The sequence below is a fragment of the Lepisma saccharinum genome, chromosome 13, assembly GCF_977018435.1.
Source record: "Lepisma saccharinum chromosome 13, izLepSacc3.1, whole genome shotgun sequence".
Classification (NCBI taxonomy): domain Eukaryota; kingdom Metazoa; phylum Arthropoda; class Insecta; order Zygentoma; family Lepismatidae; genus Lepisma; species Lepisma saccharinum.
Window position 1 is genome coordinate 51,267 of NC_139241.1, and position 19,883 is coordinate 71,149.

The window sequence follows — 19,883 nt, forward strand, 5'->3', positions numbered from 1 at the left end:
CGGATCACCGACTGGAGCCAGTTTCAACGGTTGTTTATTGGCGAAGGTGCTGGTCGCTGGGGACCAAATCCGCCATTTTCCAAGATGGAGGCCGCCATTTTGGAGATATCTGAAAATCGCATTCGAACCATTTATTCCTTTCACCTAGGCTACCTTCGTGCCGAATTTTGATTCCCTAGCTCGAACTTGAAAATTCTTGAAAAAAAATTTCTAAGTCCAAAAACATATAGAAAACAGCGATTTTGAGGTTCGGGAGTTTTTTTTTCATTATCTACATGCATATACGATTCATTTAAAAATATTAAAAAAAAATGAGTTTTCATGATTTTAGGGTGAAGAGTGAACTTTTTTTAGCCGTTTTCTCTTTGGGGGGTGGGAGGTATCTGGGTGACTTGACTCAAGTCTTTCCCAGGTTGGGTATAATAACGGCAATGGACGTAAGGGTGGCCGAGAAAGAAGTGAGGCTGGGAAAACGTATCACATGTGTCGTTCTACGGAATTGGCACCAAAGATACTTGGGGGGTGGAGGGTATCTGGGTGACTTGACACAAGTCTTTCCCAGTTTGGGCATAATAACGGCAATGGACGTAAGGGTGGCCGAGAAAGAAGTGAGGCTGGGAAAACGTATCACATGTGTGGAAACACGGAATTGGCACCAAAGCTACTTGGGGGGTTTAGGGTATCTGGGTGACTTGACAAAAGTCTTTCCCAGTTTGGGCATAATAACGGCAATGGACGTAAGGGTGGCCGAGAAAGAAGTGAGGCTGGGAAAACGTATCACATGTGTCGTTCTACGGAATTGGCACAAAAGATACTTGGGGGGTGGAGGGTATCTGGTGACTTGACACAAGTCTTTCCCAGTTTGGGTATAATAACGGCAATGGTCCGCAGAGTGCTGGTGCGAATTAAAGAGGAGAGGTGGAAAGCTCCATGGTTTATACAGAGCGGATCAATCCTTAGGGATATATAGGTGGAGAAGGTGCCCTGTGAGTAGGTGGCGACCACAGGGCGAAAGAGCAAGTTGGGTCCGCTTGCGAGTCACGGAGAGATGGAGCAACCACCTGCGAGGGCGATGGAACTTGGCTGGAACCACGCTTGCAGTTGGTGATAGATTTCTCTGTCTGGGAAAAGTGAATAATGATTGAGTTTTCCCAGTGTGCTTGAACAAAAGGGCAATACCTGCAGAAGGAACCGCATGTGCATTGAGTCTGGGAGAAGTGTGTGAGAAAGAGAAGTTTCCCAGGCTGTTACCGTATATCGGTAGTTAGACCGTCAAACGTTGAGCTTGCGACTAAAGTCGCATAGAAGTAAAGAGAAAGCTTTTCCCAAGCTACTACTCTTTGACTTAAGTTGAGCTTGTATCTGTTGCTTAACGTAACGATAGAGGTGCAAGTTTGCATGGTCAAAAAAGAGTAAATCAATTCATTTTGATATATGGTGGGAATGGTGGCTCTTGGGCATGCTTAGCATGCTCTTGAGCGATGCCCTGTGTATATGTGGCGAACACAGGGCGATACAGCACCTTGGCCCAGGTTGCGAGTCACGATGAGATGGAACTACTACCACCTCCGAGGACGATGGAGCTTGGCTTGAATCACGCTTGCAGTTCGTGATAGATTGCTCTGTCTGGGAAAAGTGAATAATGATTGAGTTTTCCCAGCGTGCTTGCACAAAAGGGCAATACCTGCAGAAGGAACCGCATGTGTATTGAGTCTGGGAGAAGTGTGTGAGAAAGAGAAGTTTCCCAGGCTGTTACCGTATATCGGTAGTTAGACCGTCAAACGTTGAGCTTGCGACTAAAGTCGCATAGAAGCAAAGAGAAAGCTTTTCCCAAGCTACTACTCTTTGACTTAAGTTGAGCTTGTATCTGTTGCTTAACGTAACGATAGAGGTGCAAGTTTGCATGGTCAGAAAAGAGTAAATCAATTCATTTTGATATATGGTGGGAATGGTGGCTCTTGGGCATGCTTAGCATGCTCTTGAGCGATGCCCTGTGTATATGTGGCGAACACAGGGCGATACAGCACCTTGGCCCAGGTTGCGAGTCACGATGAGATGGAACTACTACCACCTCCGAGGACGATGGAGCTTGGCTTGAACCACGCTTGCAGTTCGTGATAGATTGCTCTGTCTGGGAAAAGTGAATAATGATTGAGTTTTCCCAGCGTGCTTGCACAAAAGGGCAATACCTGCAGAAGGAACCGCATGTGTATTGAGTCTGGGAGAAGTGTGTGAGAAAGAGAAGTTTCCCAGGCTGTTACCGTATATCGGTAGTTAGACCGTCAAACGTTGAGTTTGCGACTAAAGTCGCATAGAAGCAAAGAGAAAGCTTTTCCCAAGCTACTACTCTTTGACTTAAGTTGAGCTTGTATCTGTTGCCTAACGTAACGATAGAGGTGCAAGTTTTCATGGTCAAAAAAGAGTAAATCAATTCATTTTGATATATGGTGGGAATGGTGGCTCTTGGGCATGCTTAGCATGCTCTTGAGCGATGCCCTGTGTATATGTGGCGAACACAGGGCGATACAGCACCTTGGCCCAGGTTGCGAGTCACGATGAGATGGAACTACAACCACCTCCGAGGGCGATGGAGCTTGGCTTGAACCACGCTTGGAGTTTCAGATAGATTTTTCTGTCTGGGCAAAGTTGAGGAGTTGTAAGTTTCCCAGCCTCTTACCGTATATCGGTACATAGACCGTCAACCAAGGAGCATAAGACTCTATTCGCAAAGGGAAAGTTTTCCCAAGCTATTACTCTTTGACTTTAGTTGAGCTTGCATCTGTTGCTTAACGTAACGAGAGAGGTGCAAGTTTGCATGGTCAAAAAAGAGTAAATCAATTCATTTTGATATATGGTGGGAATGGTGGCTCTTGGGCATGCTTAGCATGCTCTTGAGCGATGCCCTGTGTATATGTGGCGAACACAGGGCGATACAGCACCTTTGAACAGGTTGCGAGTCACGATGAGATGGAACTACAACCACCTCCGAGGGCGATGGAGCTTGGCTTGAACCACGCTTGGAGTTTCAGATAGATTTTTCTGTCTGGGCAAAGTTGAGGAGTTGTAAGTTTCCCAGCCTCTTACCGTATATCGGTACATAGACCGTCAACCAAGGAGCATAAGACTCTATTCGCAAAGGGAAAGTTTTCCCAAGCTATTACTCTTTGACTTTAGTTGAGCTTGCATCTGTTGCTTAACGTAACGATGGAGGTGCAAGTTTGCATAGTCAAAAAAGAGTAAATCAATTCATATTGATATATGGTGGGAATGGTGGCTCTTGTGCTTGCTTAGCATGCTCTTGAGCGATGCCCTGTGCGTTACGTGGCGCACACAGGGCGATACAGCACCTTTGCACAGGTTGCGAGTCACGATGAGATGGAACTACCACCTCCGAGGGCGAAGGAGCTTGGCTTGAACCACGCTTGGAGTTTCAGATAGATTTATCTGTCTGGGCAAAGTTAAGGAGTTGTGTCTTTCCCAGACTCTTACCGTATATCGGTACATAGACCGTCAACCAATGAGGTGAGGACTGTAGTGGGAAAGAGAAAGTTTTCCCAAGCTAATGCTCTTTGACTTTAGTTGAGCTTGGATCTGTTGCTTGATGCAACGAGAGAGGTGAAAAGGTCCTAAGTTCAAACAGAGCAAATCAATTCATATTGATATATGGTGGGAATGGTGGCTCTCGTGCTTGCTTAGCATGCTCTTGAGCGATGCCCTGTGTATTACGTGGCGCACACAGGGCGATACAGCACCTTTGCACAGGTTGCGAGTCACGATGAGATGGAACTACCACCTCCGAGGGCGAAGGAGCTTGGCTTGAACCACGCTTGGAGTTTCAGATAGATTTTTCTGTCTGGGCAAAGTTAAGGAGTTGTGTCTTTCCCAGACTCTTACCGTATATCGGTACATAGACCGTCAACCAATGAGCGTGAGACTCTAGTGGGAAAGTGAAAGTTTTCCCACGCTATTGCTCTTTGACTTTAGTTGAGCTTGGATCTGTTGCTTGATGCAACGAGAGAGGTGAAAAGGTCCTAAGTTCAAACAGAGCAAATCAATTCATATTGATATATGGTGGGAATGGTGGCTCTCGTGCTTGCTTAGCATGCTCTTGAGCGATGCCCTGTGTATTACGTGGCGCACACAGGGCGATACAGCACCTTTGCACAGGTTGCGAGTCACGATGAGATGCATTACGTGGCGAGCACAGGGCTATATAGCAAGCTTGTCCCACTTGCGAGTCACGTTGAGGTGAAGCAACCACCTCCGAGGGCAATCGAGCTTGGCTTGAACCACGCTTTGAAATGCCGATATAATGCTATTTGTGGGAAAAGTTAAGGATTTGTTTGTTTCCCAGTCTCTTACCGTATATCGGTACATAGACCGTCAACCAATGAGCATGAGACTCTAGTCGCAAAGAGAAAGCTTTTCCCAGGCTACTACTCTTTGACTTTAGTTGAGCTTGCATCTGTTGCATAATGTAACGATGGAGGTGCAAGTTTGCATAGTTGAAAAAGAGTAAATCAATTCATTTTGATATATGGTGGGAATGGTGGCTCTTGTGCTTGCTAAGCATGCTCTTGAGCGATGCCCTGTGCATTACGTGGCGAGCACAGGGCGATACAGCACCTTTGCACAGGTTGCGAGTCACGAAGAGCTGGAACTACTACCAACTCCGAGGGCGATGAAGCTTGGCTTGAACCACGCTTGGAGTTTCAGATAGATTTATCTGTCTGGGCAAAGTTAAGGAGTTGTGTGTTTCCCAGACTCTTACCGTATATCGGTACATAGACCGTCAACCAATGAGCATAAGACTCTAGTCGCAAAGGGAAAGTTTTCCCAAGCTATTACTCTCTGACTTTAGTTGAGCTTGCATCTGTTGCTTAACGTAACGATGGAGGTGCAAGTTTGCATAGTTAAAAAAGAGTAAATCAATTCATATTGATATATGGTGGGAATGGTGGCTCTCGTGCTTGCTTAGCATGCTCTTGAGCGATGCCCTGTGTATTACAGGGCGATACAGCACCTTTGCACAGGTTGCGAGTCACGATGAGATGGAACTACCACCTCCGAGGGCGAAGGAGCTTGGCTTGAACCACGCTTGGAGTTTCAGATAGATTTATCTGTCTGGGCAAAGTTAAGGAGTTGTGTCTTTCCCAGACTCTTACCGTATATCGGTACATAGACCGTCAACCAATGAGGTGAGGACTGTAGTGGGAAAGAGAAAGTTTTCCCAAGCTAATGCTCTTTGACTTTAGTTGAGCTTGGATCTGTTGCTTGATGCAACGAGAGAGGTGAAAAGGTCCTAAGTTCAAACAGAGCAAATCAATTCATATTGATATATGGTGGGAATGGTGGCTCTCGTGCTTGCTTAGCATGCTCTTGAGCGATGCCCTGTGTATTACGTGGCGCACACAGGGCGATACAGCACCTTTGCACAGGTTGCGAGTCACGATGAGATGGAACTACCACCTCCGAGGGCGAAGGAGCTTGGCTTGAACCACGCTTGGAGTTTCAGATAGATTTTTCTGTCTGGGCAAAGTTAAGGAGTTGTGTCTTTCCCAGACTCTTACCGTATATCGGTACATAGACCGTCAACCAATGAGCGTGAGACTCTAGTGGGAAAGTGAAAGTTTTCCCACGCTATTGCTCTTTGACTTTAGTTGAGCTTGGATCTGTTGCTTGATGCAACGAGAGAGGTGAAAAGGTCCTAAGTTCAAACAGAGCAAATCAATTCATATTGATATATGGTGGGAATGGTGGCTCTCGTGCTTGCTTAGCATGCTCTTGAGCGATGCCCTGTGTATTACGTGGCGCACACAGGGCGATACAGCACCTTTGCACAGGTTGCGAGTCACGATGAGATGCATTACGTGGCGAGCACAGGGCTATATAGCAAGCTTGTCCCACTTGCGAGTCACGTTGAGGTGAAGCAACCACCTCCGAGGGCAATCGAGCTTGGCTTGAACCACGCTTTGAAATGCCGATATAATGCTATTTGTGGGAAAAGTTAAGGATTTGTTTGTTTCCCAGTCTCTTACCGTATATCGGTACATAGACCGTCAACCAATGAGCATTAGACTCTAGTCGCAAAGAGAAAGCTTTTCCCAGGCTACTACTCTTTGACTTTAGTTGAGCTTGCATCTGTTGCATAATGTAACGATGGAGGTGCAAGTTTGCATAGTTGAAAAAGAGTAAATCAATTCATTTTGATATATGGTGGGAATGGTGGCTCTTGTGCTTGCTAAGCATGCTCTTGAGCGATGCCCTGTGCATTACGTGGCGAGCACAGGGCGATACAGCACCTTTGCACAGGTTGCGAGTCACGAAGAGCTGGAACTACTACCAACTCCGAGGGCGATGAAGCTTGGCTTGAACCACGCTTGGAGTTTCAGATAGATTTATCTGTCTGGGCAAAGTTAAGGAGTTGTGTGTTTCCCAGACTCTTACCGTATATCGGTACATAGACCGTCAACCAATGAGCATAAGACTCTAGTCGCAAAGGGAAAGTTTTCCCAAGCTATTACTCTCTGACTTTAGTTGAGCTTGCATCTGTTGCTTAACGTAACGATGGAGGTGCAAGTTTGCATAGTTAAAAAAGAGTAAATCAATTCATATTGATATATGGTGGGAATGGTGGCTCTCGTGCTTGCTTAGCATGCTCTTGAGCGATGCCCTGTGTATTACGTGGCGCACACAGGGCGATACAGCACCTTTGCACAGGTTGCGAGTCACGATGAGATGGAACTACCACCTGCGAGGGCGAAGGAGCTTGGCTTGAACCACGCTTGGAGTTTCAGATAGATTTTTCTGTCTGGGCAAAGTTAAGGAGTTGTGTCTTTCCCAGACTCTTACCGTATATCGGTACATAGACCGTCAACCAATGAGCATGAGACTCTAGTGGGAAAGAGAAAGTTTTCCCACGCTATTGCTCTTTGACTTTAGTTGAGCTTGGATCTGTTGCTTGATGCAACGAGAGAGGTGAAAAGGTCCTAAGTTCAAACAGAGCAAATCAATTCATATTGATATATGGTGGGAATGGTGGCTCTCGTGCTTGCTTAGCATGCTCTTGAGCGATGCCCTGTGTATTACGTGGCGCACACAGGGCGATACAGCACCTTTGCACAGGTTGCGAGTCACGATGAGATGGAACTACCACCTCCGAGGGCGAAGGAGCTTGGCTTGAACCACGCTTGGAGTTTCAGATAGATTTTTCTGTCTGGGCAAATTTAAGGAGTTGTGTCTTTCCCAGACTCTTACCGTATATCGGTACATAGACCGTCAACCAATGAGCATGAGACTCTAGTGGTAAAGAGAAAGTTTTCCCACGCTATTGCTCTTTGACTTTAGTTGAGCTTGGATCTGTTGCTTGATGCAACGAGAGAGGTGAAAAGGTCCTAAGTTCAAACAGAGCAAATCAATTCATATTGATATATGGTGGGAATGGTGGCTCTCGTGCTTGCTTAGCATGCTCTTGAGCGATGCCCTGTGTATTACGTGGCGCACACAGGGCGATACAGCACCTTTGCACAGGTTGCGAGTCACGATGAGATGGAACTACCACCTCCGAGGGAGAAGGAGCTTGGCTTGAACCACGCTTGTAGTTTCAGATAGATTTATCTGTCTGGGCAAAGTTAAGGAGTTTTGTCTTTCCCAGACTCTTACCGTATATCGGTACATAGACCGTCAACCAATGAGGTGAGGACTGTAGTGGGAAAGAGAAAGTTTTCCCAAGCTAATGCTCTTTGACTTTAGTTGAGCTTGGATCTGTTGCTTGATGCAAGGAGAGAGGTGAAAAAGTCCTAAGTTCAAACAGAGCAAATCAATTCATATTGATATATGGTGGGAATGGTGGCTCTCGTGCTTGCTTAGCATGCTCTTGAGCGATGCCCTGTGTATTACGTGGCGCACACAGGGCGATACAGCACCTTTGCACAGGTTGCGAGTCACGAGGAGCTGGAACTACTACCAACTCCGAGGGCGATGAAGCTTGGCTTGAACCACGCTTGGAGTTTCAGATAGATTTTTCTGTCTGGGCAAAGTTAAGGAGTTGTTTGTTTCCCAGCCTCTTACCGTATATCGGTACATTGACCGTCAACCAAGGAGCATCAGACTCTAGTCGCAAAGAGAAAACTTTTCCCAAGCTACTACTCTTTGACTTTAGTTGAGCTTGCATCTGTTGCTTAACGTAACGATGGAGGTGCAAGTTTGCATAGTTGAAAAAGAGTAAATCAATTCACGTTGATATTTGGTGGGAATGGTGGCTCTTGGGCGTGCTTAACATGCTCTTGAGCGTGCCCTGTGCATTACGTGGCGAGCACAGGGCAATATAGCAAGCTTGTCCCACTTGCGAGTCACGTTGAGGTGAAGCAACCACCTCAGAGGTGCATGGACCTCGGTTCAGGCATCGAGCTTAAGACTCTAGTCTAATTCGAACCCAACTGTTCACCCGCCACGCAAGCAACCGGGGAGGTAGGTATACCAATCGGTATCAATGCCTTCACTGTCGGTCAACCGCCGGTTGCAATTTCGTGGATGGAGTAGGGATCATCCTTTCGGATGAGACCCGAAGCGAACGTTAGCTATGCGTTCAAAGGCAACCCCACTCACGTGGGAAGTTGGGGTTCGAATTGTTTTCCGAAAAACATTGCTGTATTCATAGTTTTCGGAAAATGTCACGGCGCCCATCCTTGTTTCTGCACCGTGTACGAGTAAGTGACAGAGCCGCGCAAGCGGGAAGGTAGCCTTCCTTGGAAGACTGGTTGAACCTGAACCAAGTTTGTTGCTACTAACTTGTCAGCCCTCGTACACGGTGGTTCGCCTCCGACACGTGACGTAACCGTTTGTGCTCTTCCGAACGCATGTAGGTTGAGCATCAGACACCTTGAATTGACTTACCCACCCTAGTGGGGAAGCTTAGCTTACCTCGGGAACTCCGGCTCATCCGAACGACTCTAGGTTGAAGCCTGCACCGAGGTTAAGCATGGCATGTCTAAGTAAGGTGCCTCTCAAGCGGATAACTTGCCTACCTCTGTTCTTCCGAACGTCTCTAGGATGAGCACTCTGAGGGAAAGCAAGGTAAAACGTCAACCGTCGGAAGCCGAGCGAGTTAAGAGAACCGGTCCTGCGGGAGCACTTGCCCACCTCGGGAACTCCGGCTCATCCGAACGAATGTAGGATGAAGCCTGCACCGAGTTAAAGCAATTCATTTTGTCAGCCCTCGCTGCCGAGAAGTGACGAGACGTCAATCGCCGGCGATCCTGCCTACCTCGGGAACTCCGGCTCATCCGAACGAATGTAGGTTGAAGCCTGCACCGTGGGAAAGCAAGGAACGCCGACGTTTTGACGGTAACTCGCCCACCTCCTCTCTTCCGAACGACTCTAGGTAGAGTGGGGTGGGATAGTGAGCTACTTTTTCACATTTCGGTTAGCGGGAAGTGACACAAGGTACCCGACCGGTGTTCGCTTGCCTACCTTGGGAACTCCGGTTCATCCGAACGACTCTAGGATGAAACCTGCACCAAGGGAAAGCAAGCTAGCTCTCTCTTTTCTCTCCCGGTGACGGCGATGCCTTCTCCGGTTTGCGTTGCATCGTTTCTGAAGTTGACCCGTCCGCTCTGCCTACTTCGGGAACTCCGGCTCGACCGAACGACTCTAAGTCGAAGCCTGCACCGAAGGAAAGCAGCGGACGTGCCAGCCTCCGTGGCGAGACAACCTAAACCCGAAGGTTCCCGAGAACTTGGTACGGGTGGCCGTCGAAGCGTGCGTTCTCCGGAGCGCCGTCTTGAGTGGCTGCCTGTTGCCGTACAGGCACGGCTGTTCGCTGGGAGCTCCCAGCCTCCCAGGCAAGGAACAGAACCAGAATGCGGGCACGGTGCCAATCGAAGAAGTCGGTTCGCCGTTCCCGCGCGCAAACGAACGTCTCGAAGTTTCCAGCTTTAAAGAAAGTGGAACTACGTAGACCTCTAACCGAAGTAGTGGGAGTAGTATAATTATGTTTTCTGGAAAGCGGTGTAACCTGTCGTTCTTCAAGCGTCAGTGTTGCGTTGCCTAAGTTAGTGGCGAGCCGCTTTCCTTGCTTAAAACATGGCACTCTGCCTCGCGCGAGTACCCTGGTTGATCCTGCCAGTAGTCATATGCTCGTCTCAAAGCCTAAGCCATGCATGTCTCAGTACAGACTTGACCAAAGTGAAACCGCGAATGGCTCATTACATCAGTCATGGTTCCTTAGATCGTAGGCATCCTACTTGGATACCTGTGGCAATTCCAGAGCTAATACATGCTCACGGTGTCTCCGGCCGGGCAACCGGACGGGGTGCCGTTACCATTCAAAAGACCAAACGGTCCGCTTCTGCGGGCCGACTCAGTTGGTGACTCTAAGTAACATCTAGGCAGATCCGCTTCACCTTCTCATCCATCCGCCAGAGCGTTGAAGGGACTCCTGGATGGGGTCCCGGAGCCGGCAGATGGTACGTAGGTGGTTGTTGAAGGGTTAAGAATCGGTCCTCGGCCCCCAACGGGGGCATTCCCCCTCGCAGGGAATGCCTGGCTGAGCGGGTGTGCGGAGTAAGGCGATTCCCCCTTCGCGCCACTACGTTGTTTACCTCGAAGGAGGGCTCCTCCGGAGCCCTTCGCCGGAAGTTCAGACCCCGGTTCCGACCGGGGGAGAACTCCCTAACCGGCATGTGTGGCAAGCCGGGGCTTCCGGCAGGTGGCGGATAGCTGGACTTGGGGTTTTGTGGGTACCCCCAAGTCGGTACCCCATCACCCAGCCGACTACGTAGAGCTTTGCTTTGGAGCAATGTAAATGACCGGCACTTGTGCCGGCAGACTATAAATGACCGTCACTTGCAAAAGTGCCGGCAGAGATGGTTGTCTTTTGCAGTTATGTTGAACCTAACTGTAGAGCAACTTAAAGAAAGCACGGTGAGAATGAAAAAAAGTTGCCGGCAGACATGCTAAGCATGACCGGCCGGCACTTGTGCCGGCCAGACTGTAATTGACCGGCAGCTGCAAATGTGCCGGCAGACAAGGTTGTCTTTTGCAGTTATGTTGAACCTAACTGTAGAGCAACTTAAAGAAAGCACGTTGAGAATGAAAATAGTTGCCGGAAGACATGCTAACCGTATATCGGTATTTAGACCGTCAACCATTGAACTTGTGACTCTAGTCGCATGGAAGTAAAGAGAAAGGTTTTCCCAAGCCACCACTCTTTGACTTGAGATGAGCTTAAGACACTAGTCTAAATGGAACCCAACTTTACCCGCCACGCAAGCAACCGGGGAGGTAGGTATACCAATCGGTATCAATGCCTCCGCTGTCGGTCAACCGCCGTTTGCAATTTCGTGGATGGAGTAGGGATCATCCTATCGGATGAGACCCGAAGCGAACGTTAGCTATGCGTTCAAAGGCCACCCCACTCTTGTGGGAGTTTTGGGTTTTTCTTTTCCGCAAAGCATTGCAGTATTCATAGTTTGCGGAAAAGCCACGACACTCGTCGTTGTTTCTGCACCGTGTCCGAGTAAGTGACAGAGCCGCGTATGCGGGAGGGTAGCCTGCCTTGGAAGACTGGTTCCACCGAACGACTCTAGGTTGAACCTGAACCAAGTTTGTTGCTGCTAACTTGTCAGCCCTCGGACTCGGTGGTTCGCCTCCGACACATGACGTAACCGTTTGAGCGGTAACCCCTCTGCTCTTCCGAACAACTGTAGGTCGAGCACCCCCGAGGGTAACTCCTTAGCCCACGGAACAACACCTTGAACTGACTTACCCACGCGTGTGGGGGAACGTGCTTACCTCAGCTCTTCCGAACGCCTTTAAGTCGAGCCTGCACCGAGGTAAGCACGACTACTTGTCAAAGTAAGGTGCCGACTGGCGACGGAGACTCCCAAAGGGTTCTTACTTCCTACCCCCCGCTCTTCCGAACAACTGTAGGTTGAGCGGTGACCCTCGGATAAACGCCTTGAAGTGACTTACCCACCTGTGTGGGGAAGCTTGCCTACCTCCAGCTCTTCCGAACGACTCTAGGTCGAGCCTGCACGGAGGGAAAGCAGAGCCACCCGTCAAAGTAAGGTGTCGAAAAATGCCTCTCAAACGGATAACTTGCCTACCTCTGTTCTTCCGAACGACTTTAGGCTGAGCACTCTGAGGGAAAGCAAGGAAGCTCGTCAACCGTTGGACGCCGAGCGAGTTTAGATAACCGGTCCTGTGGGAGTACTTGCCCAACTCTGCTCTTCCGAACGAATGTAGGCTGAGCACTCTGAGGGAAAGCAAGTTAGCTTGTCAGCCCTCGTTACCGAGACGTGACGAGACATCAATCGACGGAAAACAGGATTCTTGCCTACCTCGGGAACTCCGGCTCATCCGAACGACTCTAGGTTGAAGCCTGCACCGAGGGAAAGCAAGTTTCGCCGTCGTTTGATGGTAAGTTGGCCACCTCCGTTCTTCCGAACGACTCTAGGTTGAGCGAAGGAGCAAGCCGACATCGTCAGACTTCGGTCAGCGGGAAGTGACATAAGGTACCCGACCGGTGTTTTATTGCCTACCTTGGGAACTCCGGCTCATCCGAACGACTCTAGGATGAAGCCTGCACCAAGGGAAAGCATGCGAGCTATCTTTTCCCGCTCGGTGACGGCGATGCCTTCTCTGTTTGTGTTGCATCGTTTCCGGAGTTGACCTGTCCGCTCTGCCTACTTCGGGAACTCCGGCTCAACCGAACGACTCTAGGTTGAAGCCTGCACCGAGGGAAAGCAGCAGATCTGTCAACCTCGGTTGCGATGCAACCTAAACACGAAGGTTCCTGAGAACTTTGTACGGGTTGCCGTCGAAGCGTGCGTTCTCCGGAGCGCCGTCTTGAGTGGCTGCCTGTAGCCGTACAGGCACGGCTGTTCGCTGGGAGCTCCCAGCCTCCCAGGCCAGGAACAGAACCAAGACGCGGGCACGGTGCCAATCGAAGAAGTCGGTTCGCCGTTCCCGCGCGCAAACGAACGTCTCGAAGTTTCCAGCTTTAAAAGCGGAACTACGTAGGCCTCTAACCAAAGTAGTGGGAGTAGCAGTATGTTTTCGGGAAAGCGGTGTAACCTGTTGTTCACGCAGCAGTGTTGCGTTGCCTAAGTTAGTGGCGAGCCGCTTTCCTTGCTTAAAACATGGCACTCTGCCTCGCGCGAGTGCTGCATACGCACCGTATGCACCGTACCCTGGTTGATCCTGCCAGTAGTCATATGCTCGTCTCAAAGCCTAAGCCATGCATGTCTCAGTACAGACTTGACCAAAGTGAAACCGCGAATGGCTCATTACATCAGATATGGTTCCTTAGATCGTACGCATCCTACTTGGATACCTGTGGCAATTCCAGAGCTAATACATGCTCACGGCGTCTCCGGCCGGGCAACCGGACGGGGTGCCGTTACCTTTAAAAGACCAAACGGTCCGCTTCTGCGGGCCGACTCAGTTGGTGACTCTAAGTAACCTCTAGGCAGATCGCACGGTCAAGCACCGGCGACGCATCTATCAAATGTCTGCCTCATCACACTGGATGGTGGGTTATTGGCCCACCATGGTGATTACGGGTAACGGGGAATCAGGGTTCGATTCCGGAGAGGGAGCCTGAGAAACGGCTACCACATCTATGGAAGGCAGCAGGCACGCAAATTACCCACTCCCGGCACGGGGAGGTAGTGACGAAAAATATCGATGCGGGACTCATCCGAGGCCCCGTAATCGGAATGTATCCACCCTAAACGTTTGGGTGAACCTATCGGAGTGCAAGTCTGGTGCCAGCAGACGCGGTAAGTCCAGCTCCGATAGCGTATACTGAAGTTGCTGCGGTTAAAAAGCTCGTAGTTGGATCTGGGTCTCGGGCGGTCGGTTCGCCGTCAGGCGTTGAATTGGCCGTACCGGACATCTTCTCGGTTTCCTCGGTCTGCTCTTCACCGAGTGGATCGTGGCATTCCGGGACGTTTACTTTGAACAAATTAAAGTGCTCAAAGCAGGCTATTTGCCTCGATTCTCCTTGCATGGAATAATGGAACAGGACCTCGGTTCTCTCTGTTGGTTTTCGAACCAGAGGTAATGATTAAAAGGGATTGACGGGGGCATTAGTATTGCGAGGGGAGAGGTGAAATTCTTGGATCCTCGCAAGACTACCTACAGCGAAAGCATTTGCCAAGAATGTCTTCATTAATCAAGAACGAAAGTTAGAGGTTCGAAGGCGATTAGATACCGCCCTAGTTCTAACCATAAACGATGCCATCCAGCGATGCGCAAGGTTCAAGATGACCTTGCGCGAAGCCCACGGGAAACCTGAGGTTTCGGGTTCCGGGGGGAGTATGGTTGCAAAGCTGAAACTTAAAGGAATTGACGGAAGGGCACCACAAGGCGTGGGACGTGCGGCTCAACTTGACTCAACACGGCAAAACTTACCAGGCCCGGACACCGTAAGGATTGACAGATTGAGAGCTCTCTCTTGATTCGGTGGATGGTGGTGCATGGCCGATTTTAGTTGGTGGAGCGATTTGTCTGCTTGATTGCGATAACGAGCGAGACTCCTGCCTATTAACTAGGCGTCGGGGTACGTGTACCCCCGGCGCATCAAACCTCTTCTTAGAGGGACCGGTTGTCGCAAGCAGCAAGAGTGGGAGCTATATCAGGTCAGTGATGCCCTTAGATGCTCTGGGCCGCACGCGCGTCACACTGAAGGAGACAACGCGTCTTCCCCTGCCGAGAGGTACGGGTAACCGCTGAACCTCCTTCGTGATAGGGACCGGGGATTGAAATTGTTCCCCGCTAACGAGGAATGCCCAGTAAGCGCGAGTCATCAGCTCGCGTTGATCGAGTCCCTGCCCTTTGTGCACACCGCCCGTCGATGCATCCGATCGAGTGATACGGTGAGGCCTTTGGACCGGCGCCCTGCCACCTTAAGCAGGAACCGTCGGGAAGACGGCCGAACCTGGTCACTTAGAGGAAGCAAAAGTCGTAACAAGGTTTGGGTAGGAGAACCTGCCCAAGGATCATTACCGTACGGTATATCCGCTTCTTCCTCCAAAACTTATGGTAGTACGCAGATCCGCACGAGCGTGGAAGGGACCCAAGGGGGCCCTGGAGCCTGCGGATATGTATATATCGAGTATAGATCACTGTGTCTTGTGCAGCTTGGCCGACCACGGTGAGCCATGCTGTAGAGCACGAAGCACGTTAATCGGGGTAGGTGAGTCTCGACCTTTAAAGGTATCGCCCCGCTAAAACATGCACCCGAACCCCGTCTCGAGGCCTTGGAGACGGTGGGGGTAGGTATCATCCGGGGAGGCTCGCGAGGGCGCTTCCCGATGAACAGACACATTATTCCGCCGGAGTGCGACCTGTCGCACTCCAGCAAACCTAAACAACCCCAGGCGGGGGATCACTTGGCTCGTGGGTCGATGAAGAACGCAGCTAGCTGCGAGTCAATTTGCGATCTGCAAAACAGAGAGCATCGACGGTTTCGAATGCACATTGCGGCCCGGGTCTTTACCTGGGTCGGTCCTGGTTGAGTGTCGGAAGTTTCAAAATGACGTGCTCTGGCGAGCACAGCGCGTGTAACAGCACGCCACGAGAGTCTCGCGGCCGCCTCTCTCAAGGAGGTAAGAGCGGTCGCGAGGTCGAATCCGAAATAGGATCTTTAGGAGTCGGCCGCGAGGTCGTCTTCTCGGAGGACTCCATTCTAGTACAAGAAGTGGAAAGACCGGTCTACGGATCATCCCGGAGCAGTCCGGATCCGTATCCCGGAAGCAGCTTTCCGAGCATTCAGGGGCGAGCAACTTGCAGAGATGGTTGTCTTTTGCAGTTAGGTTGAACCTAGCTGTAGAGCAACTTAAAGAAAGCACGTGGAGAATGTAAAAGTTGCCGGCAGACATGCTATGCATGTCCGGCCAGACTATAATTGACCGGCACTTGCAAAAGTGCAAGCAGAGATGGTTGTCTTTTGCAGTTAGGTTGAACCTAGCTGTAGAGCACCGTAAAGAAAGCACGTGGAGAATGAAAAAGTTATGTCCGGCCGGCACATTTGCCGGCCCGACTATAGTTGCTCGCCGGTGATCGGGATGTAGGCTTCTTCGGACATTGTGGCTGGACCACTCGGTTGCTCGGAAGGTTAAATTTCCAAAGTTTGGAATTACGTGGAGTGGGAGAGCCGGCCGGACGACTCAGTTTCGTCCGGGCGGGTGCCTCGCGTTGAACGCAGGGTAAGTTTCCAACAGTCGTCTACGGACGCGTGGAAGAGCCTGTCTCTTCGGTTCGCGCGGAAGGAGAGCTCGGTCAAGGTTAGAGGTTTCCGCCGAAGCTCGAGAGCCGCCTTACCGTCTAGATAGGAGGACCTGCGTTGGGCGACGAGGAAGATCCCTCGGACCTCCTGGGAAACCGCAATGTAAAGTTAGCACCCGACCTCGACTCAGGGTTGACCACCCGCACGATTTAAGCATATCAATATGCGGAGGAAAAGAAAATAACAATGATTCCCTCGGTAGCCGCGAGCGAAAAGGGAGAAGCCCGTCACCCAAGCCTCCGGCACGGTTATCCGAGCCGGCAGGCGATTTGGTGGAAGGGAGCGTCCGTAAATCCCGCTCGGCGGGAGGTTCTAAGTGTAACTTGAAAGGACCAACATCCCACAGAGGGTGCTAGGCCCGTGCGAACCTCCGCCTTGCCGAGTCGGGCTGGGCGCTTTCCCAAGGATTCGGGATGCTCTGGAATGCATCCCTAAGTGGGAGGTAGATTCCTCCTAAGGCTAAATATCACCACGAGACCGATAGCGAACAAGTACCGCGAGGGAAAGTTGAAAAGAACTTTGAAGAGAGAGTTCAAGAGTACGTGAAACCGCCTGGGGGTCAAACGGATGGAGCTCGAGAGTTCGATGGGGGAAGGTGATTCAAGGGTTAAGGACCAAGTCTCCGGCCCCCGAGCGGGGTTGTCCCCTTCCTTAGGGACCTCCCGTCTGCGAGGGTGCGTCCGGGACGGTCCCCCTTCATTCCGCGCCCGGCAGGGCACCGCGGCTCGTTGGGATCCGTCCTAAGGGCCTGGGGTCGAGCTCTCCGGCTCGTCCGGAGAACCCCCGGTGACCCGGATGGAACCCGACGGCTCATGGGCAGGCCTGGGGATCCGCCGCCGTTTTTAGGCGGAAGGCGTAGAGGTCGCAGCAATGTGGCGTGCCTGGCAGTGTCCCCCCGTCCCCCGCTCGTCCGAGCGGGGGTTCGCGGGGGGCGTACTGTGAGCCCCGGGCCCGTGCGGTGTTCAACGAGTGGCCCATCCGACCCGTCTTGAAACACGGACCAAGGAGTCTAGCGCGTGGGCGAGTCTAAGGGAATCACTAAACCCGAAGGCGCAGTCAAAGCGACTGGGACGATCGAGGTGACCCGGAGTCGCTCAACGAAGGGCCCTCGCGCAGTCCCGGGGCGATCCCCCACCTCCGGGTGCGGGGATCGTACCTAAGAGCCCACTCGCTGGGACCCGAAAGATGGTGAACTATGCTCGGCCAGGACGAATCCAGGGGAAACCCTGGTGGAAGTCCGAACCGCCTCTGACGTGCAAATCGACCGTCTGAGCTAAGCATAGTGGCGAAAGGCCAATCGAACCGTCTAGTAGCTGGTTCCCTCCGAAGTGTCCCTCAGGACAGCTGGCGCTCGCAAGGGGGGTCCATCCCTGTAAAGCGAATGACCGGGGGCCTCGGGGCCGAAACGGCCTCGACCCACTCTCAAACTCTGAACGGGATGGAGGTCCCGCTTGCCCCTAGGGCGAAGCGGGGCCTTCTTTTCAGGACCCGAGTGCTCAGTGGGCCGCTCCTGGTAAGCAGGACTGGCGCTGTGGGATGAACCAAACGCCGGGTTAAGGCGCCTGAATCGACGCTGCTCAAACCACGAAAGGCGTCGGTTGCTCAAGACAGCAGGGCGGTGGCCATGGAAGTCGGCATCCGCTAAGGAGTGTGTAACGACTCACCTGCCGAAGCAACCGGCCCTGAAAATGGATGGCAATCGAGCGTCGTGCCTATACCCGGCCGCCGCCGCAATGCTAATGCATTGGCATCAATGCAAGAATGATGCGGCGGTGAGTAGGAGGGCGCGGCGGTGAGCGTGGAAGGGTCTGGGCGCGAGCCTGCCTGGAGCCGCCGTCTTTGCAGATCTTGGTGGTAGTAGCAAATAATCTGATGAGACCTCGCTGAGGTCAGACGTGGAGAAGGGTTCCGCCTCAACAGCAGTTGCAGGCGGGTGAGCCGGTCCTTAGACCGCGGAGAACTCCCACCGATGCGTCGGGTCAGTTTCGTGCCTGCCATTACCTCCTATACCTCCGGGTGTAGTGTAGTGGTTAGCGCGACGCGCCGGCGTCTCGGCCGCGGTCGAAAGGGAAGTGGGGTATCCAGCCCTCCGCCGCGTCTCGGGACCGGGAGTGCGTCGCGGGTTCCCTCGAAGTCCGTAAGTCCAGGTAACTGGTGGCACCAGGAGAATCCGTCGGGTCCCGGGGGCAGAGTTGTCTGTTCTGTCAGAGCGATCCCCTACGCTCCCCGGAATCTTCCCAGAAGGAGAAGGGGACACTGGGGAAAGCTAAGAGAACCGTAGTTGGGTGCGGTTTCCCCGGGTGCCCGTCGGACCTTGAAAATCTTGGTGGGAACAGCGCAGCAGAGTCCCGAGGCCTGGCCGTACCCGAATCCGCATCTGGCCTCCGAGGTAAAGAGCCTCTTGACGATAGACTAATGTGGGTAAGGGAAGTCGGCAATTTGGATCCGTAACTTCGGAACAAGGATTGGCTCTGGGGACCGGGGCCGGTCGGGGCCCGGGGGGTCACCGCGGGTTCGGTCCGGCGTGGGTCTTTAGCGAGGGGCTGGCTCCCGAGCGTGGACCGCGCGTCGGACTTCCGCGAGCGTCCCTGGGCTCTCTGAGGGGAACGCACCGAACCCCTTGCCCCCCTCGGGGGTGCTCGGGGGAAGGTGCCTCCCCTCGAGTCGGCCGCCGACGAACGGTCGACTCAGAACCGGCACGGACCAGGGGAATCCGACTGTTTAATTAAAACATAGCATCCCGACAGCCTGGAAGGGTGTTGACGGGATGTGATTTCTGCCCAGTGCTCTGAATGTCGCGCTGAAGAAATTCAGGGAAGCGCGGGTAAACGGCGGGAGTAACTATGACTCTCTTAAGGTAGCCAAATGCCTCGTCATCTGATTAGTGACGCGCATGAATGGATTAACGAGATTCCCTCTGTCCCTACCTACTGGATGGATGCTGTAGCTGTAGACTAGAGAAGATGGCTTCGTAGTTTTGGAAATTGAAGTGGTGGGGTTGTAGTGGTTTTCTGACCCGACCCCCGCGACCGGCCCCCTTCAACTGCTGAAATCCAATAAATAACAAGAAAATAGCATCCTCATCAGCAGTTGAGGGATCCACCACGCTTTGGAAGGCCTTGGTGAGCAGAAGAGGCCGGGCGGAACCAGACTGGCGCCCTGGTGGGGGGGGAGCCGCTCCTCGGGCTTTTTAAAGTGTAGTTTGTGAATGTTATGTATGATAGCCCGAGGTAGTTTTAATATGTTGTTGCCAAGAGGCACACTAAGACGTATAACGTGATCTTAATGTTGTGTAATGATGTGTAATGGTTGATAGAGGACAGGGTGAGTCGATAAGGATGGACTCGGGAAAGAAAAAACGGGGAGCTTCCAGCTTGGAAAATTCTTCACCTAAAAGAACTAGAGAAGACAGGTTGAATATTACAAATGAAGTAAATGATGAGAACCTTCGGCTAACTTTGGAACAAACTCCTCTCAACCCCTTTAGGTTTCTAATTAATGAACTTCAAATGGGAGTTGCTAGGGAAAAGCTGACCGTTCCCACTAAAACTCTATTCACGGAACTTATAACAAGAATTGCAGCAGACTA

At 51.7% G+C, this 19,883-nt stretch overlaps 2 non-coding genes and 1 pseudogene across 2 annotated transcripts; all 3 read left to right on the plus strand.

Annotated features, from left to right (window-relative positions):
• The first annotated feature begins 13,190 nt into the window (after positions 1-13,190).
• Positions 13,191-15,011, plus strand: LOC145997910 (small subunit ribosomal RNA). Its single transcript, XR_014443296.1, has one exon. It is a non-coding gene; the product is annotated as a small subunit ribosomal RNA (ribosomal RNA).
• Positions 15,012-15,378: 367 nt separating this feature from the next.
• LOC145997500 (5.8S ribosomal RNA) lies at positions 15,379-15,530 on the plus strand. The gene has a single exon (XR_014442905.1). It is a non-coding gene; the product is annotated as a 5.8S ribosomal RNA (ribosomal RNA).
• An 880-nt stretch (positions 15,531-16,410) lies between these two features.
• On the plus strand, positions 16,411-19,285 carry LOC145997912 (large subunit ribosomal RNA; annotated as a pseudogene).
• Positions 19,286-19,883: the final 598 nt, after the last annotated feature.